The 14,581-nt window shown below is 38.5% G+C and overlaps 1 protein-coding gene and 1 non-coding gene across 4 annotated transcripts in view; both read left to right on the top strand.

Moving 5' to 3' along the window:
* GULP1 (GULP PTB domain containing engulfment adaptor 1) overlaps positions 1 to 14,581 on the top strand; it is a 267,960-nt gene that overhangs the window by 61,691 nt on the left and 191,688 nt on the right. The gene's annotated exons all lie outside the window — the stretch shown is intronic.
* On the top strand, positions 4,533 to 4,691 carry LOC113605469 (U1 spliceosomal RNA). Its single transcript, XR_003427240.1, has one exon. It is a non-coding gene; the product is annotated as a U1 spliceosomal RNA (small nuclear RNA).

Here is a 14,581-nt window from a genome sequence, read left to right as displayed (position 1 = left end):
CCTATGAAAACACCTAATATTGCATGCAATTTTAGGTCATCTAGGAACTTTTTGGAACATGTTCATGTAGCCTGTGAACTACTTGGACACCAAAAAACCTCTCAGACTAAGAGAAAATAGAAATAGAATGAAGACCTTGTCAGGGATTCAGATGAGTAACTTTCTAGACCAGGAAAGAGCAATTAGTTGCTTTAAGCGATGAAGTTTTTAAAAATTTGCCTTTAGAATACATTTTAATACTGTGTAGCTTATTACATAGTTATGTAACATTTAAAAAAGTAAAATTACTTTTTTATATACATATATGTATTTGATGAATCATGGTCTCTTTAGTTTTGTATATTTATACCATTAACTTACGTTCATGTATATAAACATGAATCCCTGATACACTGTATGATTTGAATAAAAATTTTCACTTTTAACCATGTTTAGTTTATTGGCAGTATAGTTCTGAAGATGGAGAAAATCCTTTTTCATTTTATCAACATTCAAAACCTTCTTTGTAGCCTTGTATCTTCATAAATTTTATTCATCAGGATCTGCGTATTGGTAAGCAGGTGAAGTCTACCCAGTAAGATCAGCCAAGAAGATGTTATACGTCCTAGATTAGAAACATACATTTCATTAATGTGTATACTGGGACCTATTTGGGGGATCTACCGCCACCATAAAGTGGTGGTAGGTCACACTTTTGGGTCGTGTTTTAGGTAGGCTAGTGCTTTGAAGTACCGAACAAAAGGACAAACCAACTTGGCACCAAGAAGTATTGTATCTGTATATGTTTTGCTTTTGTAAGATGTGGCTTAGGACAAATATTTCTCGATAACATTATGCAAATTGTGGTAAAAGGAAAGAAAAGGAAATAGAAATATCTGAAGGAAAACAGTTATGTTATTAAAGCAAGAGATAAACTGAAAAAAATATTTAGTATTAATAATCTAGATTAAGAAATATTGGGGAAAATATTGAATAGCTTCTTGGTACTATAGTTCTAAAAAGGTTGCTTCTTACAGAAGGAAGATGACAAAATAAAATCAGGAGTTAATACATGGAGTTGAAAACTAAACCACTGGGCTTCCCTGGTGGCGCAGTGGTTGAGAGTCCGCCTGCCGATGCAGGGGACACGGGTTCGTGCCCCGGTCCGGGAAGTTCCCACATGCCGCGGAGCGGCTGGGGCCTTGAGCCATGGCCGCTGGGCCTGCGCGTCCGGAGCCTGTGCTCCGCAACGGGAGAGGCCACAACAGTGAGAGGCCCGCGTACTGCAAATAAAAAACAAAAAACAACTAAACCACTAAGTTTACCTGATTGCCTAATAAATTATTTTCTATTGAATATTAAATTTAGGGTAAATGAATAATAGTTAATATTTTTTGGGGTGATTGGAAAAAGGATATGTTTATTTTTAATAATAATCATAAGATCCTAAAAACAAAGTTATGGGAGAAAAACTATAAAATCACAAACAAATAAAAGGATGTATATATATCTTACATGGTTGTTTTTCTGATATTTTTTTCCTTACATATTATGATAGAAATAAAAAACTATTTTAGGAGACATTTAATAACATTAAAATAGAATTTGCACATTATAAAGTTTAGGACTGCTTACTTCTTGCAGTGTTTTACATGAAGAAAAGTAAAGAAAAATAAGCTTGTTTCTAATAGCATCCTTTGTAACGTTCATTGTTTGATTAAAATCATGAACATTGGCCTTTTTTTCCATCTGTAAGGTTTTATTTTTTTTTAATATGAGGTATAATTGACATAGAAAATCAAATTAGTTTCAAGTGCACAACATAAGGTTTTGGCATTTGTATACATAGTGAAATGATAGCCACAGTAAGTCTAGTTAATATCCATCACGATACATAGTTACAGAATTCTTTTTCTTGAGAACTTTTAAGAGCTACTCTTTTCACAACTTTCAAATATGCAGTACAGTTTTATTAACTATAATTGCTGTGCTGTACGTCTCTGTGACTTATTTATTTTATAACTGTAAGTTTATACCTTTTGATCCCCTTCATTCATTTTGCCCACCGCCCACCTTCTGCCTTTGGCAACCACCAGTCTGTTATCTGTAATCTACGGCCTTGTTTTTTTCTCTTTTAGATTCCATATGTAAGTGAAATCATATGGTATTGGTCTTTCTCAGTTATTACAGTTAGCATAATGCCCTCAAGTTCCAACTATGTTGTCTCAAATGGCAAGATTTCATTTTTGTCTATGGCAAAATATATACATAACATTTTCCTTATCCATTCATCTGTTGATGGACACTTAGGTTGTTTCCATATTTTGGCTGTTGTAAATAATGCTACAATGAATATGGGGGTGCAGATATCTTTTTGAGTTTTAGTTTTAGTTTTCTTCAAATAAATACCCAGAAGTGGAATTGCTGGATCATATAGTAGCTCCTTTAATTTTCTGAGGACCCACAACAGGAGTGGCCACAGCGGTGAGAGGCCCCCGTACCGGAAAAAAAAAAAGTGATCAGTCTAGCATTTTAGTTATATAGTGGATAATGGACTCAGCTATATTCTTTTGGCTTTTAGGTCTTTTTATTTTGAGAAGAGAACTACAAATTCTTTTTGATTTTTAAAAAAATGCCAACACAGTTACAGGATAGTTACAAAGATGTATTGGAAGGCTTATCAATGATAATTTTCTTTATGGATAAATTTAACACTTTAAATTGGATTTGGATGCCAAAGAAATACATAAAAATTTCAAGTATCACCCTGCTCTCACTTCCATATATATATATATATTTTTTTTTTTTGGCGGTACGCGGGCCTCTCACTGTTATGACCTCTCCGTTTGCGGAGCACAGGCTCCGGACGCGCAGGCTCAGCGGCCATGGCCCATGGGCCTAGCCGCTCCGCGGCATGTGGGATCCTCCCGGACCGGGGCACGAACCGTGTCCCCTGCATTGGCAGGCGGACTCTCAACCACTGCGCCACCAGGTAAGCCCCCTTATATATTTTTAAACATTATTTTTTTCTTTCAACATGTATGTGTTGAGTTACAATTATGTGGCAGGCATTGTACCAAATGTTGGAGATAGAGCAGTGAGCAAAACAGATGTAGTCACTGATAATTAATTAGGCTCCAGAGTGAGCCTAATACAAGCTATGGAGGAGAAATAAATGGTGCTGTGATTATGTTTAACAGTCCTTAAAATGAGTGAAAACACTGACATAAGCTATTATCTACTAACTCAAATTATCTATCGATCTAATCCAAATTTTTAGAACGTTATTCTCCTCTAGCAGGTTAATAAATAAATTTCCTGTTATGTTTGTTTCATGATTCTACAACCTGCAAAATCAAAACCTTTAATTGGGTTGTGATCAAATTTGTCTCATGGAAAAAGTTGTCACATTTTTAAAATAAATTTATTTATTTATTTTTATTTATTTATTTTGGCTGCATTGGGTTTTTGCTGCTGTGTGTGGGCTTTCTATAGTTTCGGCAAGCAGGAGCTATGCTTCCTTGCAGTGCACGTGCTTCTCATTGCATTGGTTTCTCGTTGCAGAGCGTGGGCTCTAGACGTGCGGACTTTAGTAGTTGTGGCTCTCTGGCTTAGTTGCTCTGTGGCATGTGGGGTTTTCCTGGACCAGGGATCGAACCTGTGTCCCCTGCATTGGCAGGCGGAGTCTTAACCACTGCGCCACCAGGGAAGTTCCTGTCACGTTGTTTTAAATAAAAGTGGTGGTGAATAAAAATGGCTTAATAGTTATGGATATAAGAGGCAGGTGAATTAAAAAATGATGCCCATTTAGTATTAATTTTAATTTTCCTGAAGAGAGGTGACAGGCCTAAAATAGTTGATTGTTCTTTTTTCTTATAATTTTAGAAGGAAAATACTTTGTTTTTTCACGTGACATTAACAGTACTATAGGACTTGTATTTGCAAATGATAGGACCAACAATGGATTAATTTCCAAAATATACAAACAGATCGTACAACTCAATATCAAAAAAACAAACACCCCGATCAAAAAATGGGCAGAAGATCTAAACAGACATTTTCCAAAGAAGACATACAAATGGCCAACAGGCACATGAAAAGATGCTCACAATCTCTAATTATCAGAGAAATGCGAACCAAAACTACAAAGAGGTGTCACCTCATTCCAATCCAAATGGCCATCATCAAAGAGTCAACAGATAATAAATACTGGAGAGGGTGTGGAGAAAAAGGAACCCTCCTACACTGTTGGTGGGAATGTATTGGATTGGCCAAAACATTTGTTCGGGTTTTTCCATAAGAGGTTACGGGAAAACCTGAACCAACTTTTTGACCAACCCAATACATTGGTGCAGTCACTATGGACAACAGTATGGAGATTCCTTAGAAAACTAAAAATAGAGTTACCGTATGATCCTGCAATCCCACTCCTGGGCATATATCCAGAGAAAACTATAATTCGAAAAGATACATGCACCCCAGTGTTCACTGCAGCACTATTTACAATAGCCAAGACATGGAAGCAACCCAAATGTCCATCGACAGATGAGTGGATAAAGAAGTGGTATATACCGTGATCACAAAGGTGGTTTTCCCAGGGTGAGGCTCATCCATTGCACTGCGGGTGTGCTGACCCCTGTGATTTCCCCAAAGGTGGGAAACTCGACTGCATAGTTTGTGGTAGTGGGGGACTGTGTTCACGCTCTCCCCTGAAAAAAAAGTGGTATATATATGCAATGGAATATTTCTCAGCCATAAGAAAGAGTGAAAAATGCCATTTGCAGCAACACAGATGGACCTAGAGATTATCATACTAAGTGAAATAAGCCAAAGACAAATATCATATGATATCACTTTTATGTGGAATCAAAAAAAAAAAGGTACAAATGAACTTATTTACAAAACAGAAAGAGACTCACAGGCATAGAAAACACACTTCTGACTACCAAAGGGGAAGGGTGGGGAGAGGGATAAATTAGGAGTTTGGGATTAACATATACACACTACTATATATAAAATAGATAACCAACAAGGACCTACTGTATAGCACAGGGAACTATACTCAATATTTTGTAATAAACTATAAGGGAAAAGAATCTTAAAAAAATACGTGTGTGTAATTGAATCACTTTGCTATACACCTGAAACTAGCACATTATAAATCAACTATACTTCAATAAGAAGAAAAAAGTGAACTCAATTTGAGATGTTGCTTATACATTGGTAAGCTTTAGGAATTGTGCAAGGTGATGTGTCAGAGTCCTTATCACAGAAAGGAAAGAATAGGTAAGTAAATAGAGTAGGAAAAATGTTGGGGGCTAGCTAAATGTAGAGGCTTTCAGTGTTTATTTTGTGATTGTTCCATATTTTATGACTATAGTTGCTTTAAAAATATCTTTTTTTTTTTTTTTTTTTTTTTTTTGTACACGGGCCTCTCACTTTTGTGGCCTCTCCCGTTGCGGAGCACAGGCTCTAGACGCGCAGGTTCAGCGACCATGGCGCACGGGCCCAGCTGCTCCGCGGCATGTGGGATCTTCCCGGACCGGGGCACGAACCCGTGTCCCCTGCATCGGCAGGCGGACTCTCAACCACTGCGCCACCAGGGAAGCCCTAAAAATATCTTGATTATCAAGATTTGTTAACATTTTGTAACGAGATGTGAACTCTTCAATGTCGGAGAATTTTGTTTCCCCCTTGGAAATAAGCTCCGCTGCCTCTTGATCTTCATTCTCTTTGACTGACATCCTGTAGTTAGTGCCTCATGGGTTTACGCTGATGATTTTACCTAGTTCATTCTCAGATTCTCTAGTTATGATCTTATAAAGTATCCCTCATGACTAAAAAGAATGTATTCTGACCAAAACAGGCTTCATTTCTACTCTGAACTGCTAATAAATTTCAAACAGAAAGCTCTTCAATCCCAACCCAAAAAGTCTATACTTAGCATAGCTTTTAAAGAATCCTGATTGAGCACTGTAAACAACTCTACATTTTTTTTTAACACTGATTTTTCAAGCAGTGAAAATTTCCTCTGCTAGAAACATTCCAAGGTTTTCATCACCTTTTCTGGCACCAAATCTTGGATGTGTCAAATTGTGGAAAGCCCTTTGGCTGTAAGAGCTGCTTCCACCTGTGAAGCCTTTATTCTGATTTCTTAACCAGAAGATTGATTTAATTGTTAATGTTGACTACGTCAGTGGTGAGCCATTTGGTCTTTGGTTGGGTAGGGTGTGCACAGTGCTTGATCTCTGTACACTTGGCAGTGCTCTTGTCTGATGGGATGCTGGAGGAAGAGACTGAGTGGAAACTGTTTGGCTGCTGTTTCTGGAAGGTTAGGAAGATATGATCTGCTTATTTTGAGGCGGGGCAATAAGACACAAACTGCCTTCTAGAAATTTTATTGTAGAAGTCGATATTTAATTTTATTATCGTTATAAAAACTGAAAAGTAAGTAGCCCAAAGAACAGTCTTGGTTTTAATATATCATGAGTTACCACACACTTGAAGGCTATTGCCATTCCATGCAATCACGGAAAGAGCTCCTCTTTCATGGTGACATAAACCTGAAAACTTATTTTCCCCAACAAATTAGCAATTTGAAGCTCTTTGCCTTTCTAAACTGTTTGTATTGTGTAATATTGAGCAGATGACAATTACAGATATCTTGGCCATTAGATATTAAGTGCTAAATATTGTATGCAGCATTCAAAACATGATCTGCTCTGTAAACGTATTTGATAGGAAGTAGGTGTCTTCATTTATGTCAATCACTCCTTCATTTATTCACTTATTATTTTATGCCACAGACACCTTTCTCTCCAGTCATTTTCAAGAAACACATACCTAAGCCTTATTTCATACTATTTAAGTTAGAAATGCATAGCGCCCAGGCATTTGTACATTTTAAAACCTTTTAGGGTTTATAATATAAAGAGGAAAAGCATTGTTCTACATATGTAACTGACTTATTTCTGCAGGTGGTATAATTGATGATGCCTTACTCACCTGCACATGTTTATAAACAAAACAAAACAGTGGACGGTTTATGTCCTTTTGACACTGAACAGATGTGAATTTGATTCCCGTATTAAGTGCCTGAGGGACTTACAAGTACGCCTGTTAATTTGTTGCTTGTTCTTCTAAAGTCTTAAATTTACATTCATCGATGACTCCAGGGCTTTCACAGAAATAGTAGCTACAGTCCTCCTAGCCATATGCCAAGATATTAAATGATTGTCTTTCTTTCACAAGCCTCTGAACATTGCAGAGTGTGGATTCTTTCTCTCTATTTCTTTCTCTATTATCTGATTAAGAAGGTTGCTAGGTAATACTGGCCAAGAGAGTAGAACATTCTTTGATTCCTTTGGTGTGCACAGTGGCTTTTTCTATCAAATATGTGACAATTGAAGCATCTGGAGAATTATCACCACTTACTTCCAACCAGTTAAAGGAATAGAGTAGGTACAGAAAAAGAAACTGATGCTTAATAGGAGGTGGGTTCTGTCTAATTAAAAAAAAAAAACATGGCTTTTAAAGACAGGTGGAAGATATAGCTGTCTAAGTGACTGGAAAGCCCTTTCCACTCTTCATTTCCCAGGAACAGTGGAAATACTAAATTTTGAAAAAAATTATCTCCTTCCCAATTCTTAATAACTTTTCTATTAACATCATTGCCTGTTTTATCTTCTGGAAAATATTATTTTTGTCATTGTACTTGTGAGAATTCAGAGTTATAACATCTATTTTCCTTTGGTACTTTCAAGGGTTCATTTTTACACCTTTGAACAGTTTACACCTTTGAACAGTTATAGTATGTCTTCGTGTGTGACATTTTTAGTCTATAGAAGGTACTTGGTGCACCTGTCGATTTGAAGATGCTTTGCAATAACTTTCTGGTCACTCAGGGAATTGAATCCATTGAACAGGAACTATTGAAAGCAATGGATATACATCAAGTAATGGTTGACGAGAGTTGGGTTTAGCAGTGTTTGCAGGGACCAAGTTATGGAGGAGTGTAAAATTTATCCTGCTGATTCCAAGGCTGCACTGAAGGATGGTTAATTGGTGGGTGGCAGAATCAAGATTTGCATTTCCAAGCTATTGCTGCCAGGAGGTAGAGTAAGATCTGGGGGAAACATATAGGTAAGGAGAGTTAGTCCGATTCACGGCAGAGTGTTATTAACGTCGGGCAGAGGGAATGGAGAAGATGCAGTAGATTCTAGAGCTCTTTTAAAAGTTAAATGGACAAGACATGGTGACAGGCTATAGGGAGTTGAGTAAAGGGGAGAAACATGATGTAACTTGAAGAGCTGGCAACATTTTCCTAGTTGAAAAATTTGGGAGCAGAGCAGCTTTGACAATCATGAAGATAAGGGCTTATTTCGACTTATCTAATTTGTGACACCTTTGGGAGCTGACCAGTGGCAATGGTCTTGCTAGTTATACTTCATATGCTTGTGTAATATTGCTTGTAATAGATTGTGTTTGCAGTTTTTCAGAAGGTGTATTAAAAATCTTCAATTTACATGCAGTGGTTTTAATGTATGCCATGGCTACTTTATCATCTCTCTTATTTAGAACTAGCCTACCTCCCTCTGTGTTGCTCAGAAGAATCATTTGCTATAGTTAAATAAGTCCTTGTTGTTTCCTATCCGATCATCCTGCCAATGGTGCTCAAGTAATCAGAAGCCCTTTCGCAATGCTGTGCTGGCAAATACCAGAGAAATTCCTGTTGGCTTTCTTCGTGGGAGTTTGCAGTCCTGTTACATGGATGGGAAGTGCCCACTGAGAACACTTTCAGATTCCCAGGATTACCTGGGTAACTTATTGGTACAGAGATGCCTGTGGAGAGAATTCACAGAGGAAAGTGAAGATTTTACATCCCAAACAGCATGTTCGGAGTACCAGGTTCATGGTACTAGGCCCTCAGCATCTGCATCCGTGTTCTAATGAAGCCCAACTCATTTGGAGTGGTCTGTCTCCAAGAAGAGAGCTCACATATTTTTATTTGTTGTAGTAAAAAACAGACAATGATTTTACCTTTGTATGTCGTTAGATTTTGGTTTATATATGCAGATAAATAGAACATAAGTTACTCGAGGGCAGAGAATCTGTCTTGTTCATCATTATATCTCTGCCGTCTGGACATATCCCTAACGCTCAATAAATATTGGTTAAATGAATGAATTTTAGTTACTGGAGCAATGATTCCAGTTTTTCTCTTATCTCAGCATTTGTCTGTCTCTGTGTGAACTGACGGAAGGGATAAAGGAGAGGGCACGGGCTGGGGAAGTTGCCTTAGCCATAGGGCAGACAGTTGAGTTCCAGTGGGTGGACAGAACCATTGTGTCCAAAGTTACCTTAGACTACCTCCAGCCGCTTTTGAGAAAATATATTAGCTCCAGTTCAGGATGAAGCAACAGGGAGCATTGACTTATGGGTCTGACACAGCCACGGAGAATCAGATGGCATTTAATACATATATATCCTGGGCTTTCACAGGTTTTTTTTTTTGAGTTCTAGGTCAGCCCATGTCATCGAGTAGGATTTATTTATCAAGTTTTAGTTCTGGAGGTGTGACAGAAGTACAGTATTATCCTAGAAACTCAGACAGGTACCAAGTTAGTAACAGTTATATACTGAGGCCCACAGAAGGGATACACAATTAGGAATGTGGGTGTCTGTATCCTCTTACCAGCGTGGGTGGCTTCAGGAGGGAGGAGGCTGTGAGTCAGAACAATCAGCATGTCCTTCAGCCAGTAAGATGAGTGACCAACATCAATGAATGAGAAATGGAAAAGCCTATTTGCTCTCTTCCCTACTGTGCTTTGGCTCTAGAGTGGGTGGGTGGGGACCTGCAGTGAAGCCTGGGGGTAAGGATGTGGTGATGCTCCATGGCACACTGTAAGCATTCGTCCTTTGCCTCCCTTCTCCTCCCCCACGTTGCATCCTTTCATTTCTCCTTTACATCCTTTCTACATCCTATATCCTCTCTTCTTCTTCCTTTTGACCCTCTCTTTCCCTTTTTCTCATCCTCCTTCCTTCTTCCCCCCTGCAGGATATCATTTTTAAGTATGGTAAAAATTCTGTACCTAATATTTTATAATATAGGAAAATAAAATCTAATATATAACTAAGGATAATCTAGGAAAAATATGTATGAACTACCTGGTGTTGGGAGGTCCGTAAGATTGAAAAGAATGTATTATATTTTTGGCTATATTGATACAGTCTAAGCCTTGAGTTAAAAAAATGTTTTACACATAGCAAAGAAAATACAGAAGCCATAGATAAATTGTGTTTGCTTTATTGTTCTTATAAAGAATGAGAAAAATCAGCACAGATTTGTTTGTTTTTGCTTTTGAATTAGCTGTAGGAGAACAGATGTCTACAAGATGTAGAGCATATTTTCTTTTTTGGAGAGTACACTTTTTCTCAGTGATTTGAGCTGTATAAATTTGTGTGGCATTTTTTCCTTTTCATTGGATTACTATAATTCTTTGAGAATGTATTAATTTGATACCATTTTTTTCCTATTATTTTTACAATGTTATATATGGTGAAGTTTTGTTCATTTGTGGTTTTAAGACTGATTCCTTAGGTGACTGTTGAGCCCAGACAGAAGAGATGATGTTAGTCTCTTTTGATGCGAGGAAAAGGGCTCGCTTCAGTAAGGTTATGTTTAGGAATGAAAAAGACAGGCGTCCCAGACATGTGTCTAGCCTTTAAGGGAACCCAGGGAAGATGGACTGAGATTAAGAAATGGGAAGTAACCAGTACATCTCTGAGCTGATTGCCTCTCTGCCCCCTAGTGACAGAGTTGATTCTCTGCCGCTGGAATGATGTAGCTACCTTCCGTCTGCTTTTCCCGCTGGTACCAGCATCCTCTCTCTATATTTCTCTTTCTTCTGACTCAGTTTCTGATCACTCATAGTAGTTATTCTTCATGATTTCTACTTCCTCAGAACATCTGTTAAGCATTTTCTCCCTGCGTCTTATTTTTCTGCCCCAAATAGTCTGATTCTTTTCCATGTCAGAGTTCAGAATCTAGAACATGTCCTTGGTTCAGGTAACCCACTGTTACGTTGTTTAGGTGGAGCTTTTGCACAAGGGCCCCGCTTAAGCCTTAGATGATGTAGTCTTAGCTCAGGTGCTCACTCTAGTCTCCTCAGAGGCGAAGGGTTATGCCAAGTGCTTCCTGGCAGGTTAATCTCTTAGCAGGAGGGTGAGGGCAGGACCCTTATAGATGGGATTTATTGGCACGACAGGCATTTTGGGAGAAACAGATGGCCAGTTCGCATATAGTGAGACATTACTTTGGCACAAGGAGTGCAGTGGTTAGAGAACCTGAAACACTAGCCCAGTGACCTGCTCATCCTTGGCCCTCCATGTATTTTGGCCTTGATGAAACAATCAATAAATGAGAAATAATTGTTTCTCACTTAGTTTTAGAGGCCTTCCATGACTCTCATTGCATATTTTATTTATCACCCTCATTTAATTCACAAATTTTTCTTTCAAACTTAATTTTCATTTACTACTTTACAGGTTATTTCAACCCATAGGTGGGGCTTAAAAAATATATAAACAGCTTCTAAAGGGAGTTAAACGTATTTGATAATGGAGACATCTGAAGTAGGTAAGGCCCTTTCAGTTTTAAAAACTGATAAAGATTGCATCTCAGAGTGTTGTCTCTATCTTGGATAAAGTCCCTGAGCAGATACTCAAATAGTACACAGGTAACACTGGCAAAAAGCAGAGTCACTACAGATAACTCAACTTCATTTCTTTATATGGCTGAGTAATATTCCATTGAGTGGCATGTACATATATAAACTACCAAATGTAAAACCGACAGCTAGTGGGAAGCAGCCGCATAGCACAGGGAGATCAGCTCCGTTCTTTGTGACCACCTAGAGGGGTGGGATAGGGAGGGTAAGAGTGGGGGAGATGCAAGAGGGAAGAGGTATGGGGATATACATATATGTAAAGCTGATTCACTTTGTTATAAAGCAGAAACTAACACACCATTGTAAAGCAATTATACTCCAATAAAGATGTTTAAAAAAACAAAGAAGAAAAGCAGAGTCAGAATTTTAAAAATGTGAGAGGGGGGGCTTCCCTGGTGGCGCAGTGGTTGAGAGTCCGCTTGCCGATGCAGGGGACACGGGTTCGTGCCCCAGTCCGGGAGGATCCCACATGCCGCGGAGCAGCTAGGCCCGTGAACCATGGCCACTGAGCCTGTGCGTCTGAAGCCTGTGCTCCGCAACAGGAGAGGCCACAACAGTCAGAGGCCCGCGTAACGCAAAAAAAAAAAAAAAATGTGAGAGGAGGTTGTCTTTAAATGCTTTTTTTTTTTTTCATCTTTAATGGAGTATAATTGCTTTACAATGGTGTGTTAGTTTCTGCTTTATAACAAAGTGAACCAGTTATACATATACATATGTTCCCATCTCTCTTCCCTCTGGCGTCTTCCTCCCTCCCACCCTCCCAATCCCACCCCTCCAGGCGGTCACAAAGCACAGAGCTGATCTCCCTGTGCCATGAGGCTGCTTCCCACTAGCTATCTACCTTACGTTTGTTAGTGTGTATATGTCCATGCCTCTCTCTAGCCCTGTCACCGCTCACCCTTCCCCCTCCCCATATCCTCAAGTCCGTTCTCCAGTAGGTCTGTGTCTTTATTCCTGTCTTACCCCTAGGTTCTTCATGACATTTTTTTTCTTAAATTCCATATATATGTGTTAGCATACGGTATTCGTCTTTCTCTTTCTGACTTACTTCACTCTGTATGACAGACTCTAGGTCTATCCACCTCATTACAAATAGCTCAATTTCGTTTCTTGTTATGGCTGAGTAATATTCCATTGTATATATGTGCCACATCTTCTTTATCCATTCATCCAATGATGGGCACTTAAGGTTGCTTCCATTTCCGGGCTATTATAAATAGAGCTGCAATGAACATTTTGGTACATGACTCTTTTTGAATTTTGGTTTTCTCAGGGTGTATGCCCAGTAGTGGGATTGCTGGGTCATATGGTAGTTCTATTTGTAGTTTTTTTAAGGAACCTCCATACTGTTCTCCATAGTGGCTGAACCAGTTCACATTCCCACCAGCACTGCAAGAGTGTTCCCTTTTCTCCACACCCTCTCCAGCATTTATTGTTTCTAGATTTTTTGATGATGGCCATTCTGACCAGTGTGAGATGATATCTCATTGTAGTTTTGATTTGCATTTCTCTAATGATTAATGATGTTGAGCATGCTTTCATGTGTTTGTTGGCAGTCTGTATATCTTCTTTGGAGAAATGTCTATTAGGTCTTCTGCCCATTTTTGGATTGGATTGTTTGTTTTTTTGTTATTGAGCTGCATGAGCTACTTATACATTTTGGAGATTCATCCTTTGTCAGTTGCCTCATTTGAAAACACTTTCTCCCATTCTGAGGGTTGTCTTTTGGTCTTGTTTATGGTCTCCTTTGCTGTGCAAAAGCTTTGAAGTTTCATTAGGTCCCATTTGTTTATTTTTGTTTTTATTTCCATTACTCTAGGAGGTAGGTCAAAAAGGATCTTGCTGTGATTTATGTCATAAAGTGTTCTGCCTATGTTTTCCTCTAAGAGTTTGATAGTTTCTGGCCTTACATTTAGGTCTTTAATCCATTTTGAGCTTATTTTTGTGTATGGTGTTAGGGAGTGATCTAATCTCATACTTTTACATGTACCTGTCCAGTTTTCCCAGCACCACTTATTGAAGAGGCTGTCCTTTCTCCACTGTACATTCCTGCCTCCTTTATCAAAGATAAGGTGAGCATATGTGCGTGGGTTTATCTCTGGGCTTTCTATCCTGTTCCATTGATCTATCTTTCTGTTTTTGTGCCAGTACCATACTGTCTTGATTACTGTAGCTTTGTAGTATAGTCTGAAGTCAGGGAGCCTGATTCCTCCAGCTCCATTTTTCGTTCCCAAGATTGCTTTGGCTGTTCGGGGTCTTTTGTGTTTCCATACAAATTGTGGAATTTTTTGTTCTAGTTCTGTGAAAAATGCCAGTGGTAGTTTGATAGGGATTGCACTGAATCTGTAGATTGCTTTAGGTAGTAGAGTCATTTTCACAATGTTGATTCTTCCAATCCAAGAACATGGTATATCTCTCCATCTATTTGTATCATCTTTAATTTCTTTCATCAGTGTCTTATAATTTTCTGCATACAGGTCTTTTGTCTCCTCAGGTAGGTTTATTCCTAGATATTTTATTCTTTTTGTTGCAATGGTAAATGGGAGTGTTTTCTTGATTTCACTTTCGGATTTTTCATCGTTAGTGTATAGGAATGCCAGAGATTTCTGTGCATTAATTTTGTATCCTGCTACTTTACCAAATTCTTTGATTAGCTCTAGTAGTTTTCTGGTAGCATCTTTAGGATTCTCTATGTATAGTATCATGTCATCTGCAAACAGTGACAGCTTTACTTCTTCTTTTCCAATTTGGATTCCTTTTATTTCCTTTCCTTCTCTGATTGCTATGGCTAAAACTTCCAAAACTATGTTGAATAAGAGTGGTGAGAGTGGGCAACCTTGTCTTTTTCCTGATCTTAGTGGAAATGCTTTCAG

This window comes from Aethalodelphis obliquidens, unplaced genomic scaffold (genome assembly GCF_003676395.1).
Source record: "Aethalodelphis obliquidens isolate GAN/ISIS:26980383/991018 unplaced genomic scaffold, ASM367639v1 scaffold2, whole genome shotgun sequence".
Taxonomy (NCBI): domain Eukaryota; kingdom Metazoa; phylum Chordata; class Mammalia; order Artiodactyla; family Delphinidae; genus Aethalodelphis; species Aethalodelphis obliquidens.
Note: the sequence above shows the minus strand (reverse complement) of the source record. Positions and strands in the feature narration are given on the sequence as shown.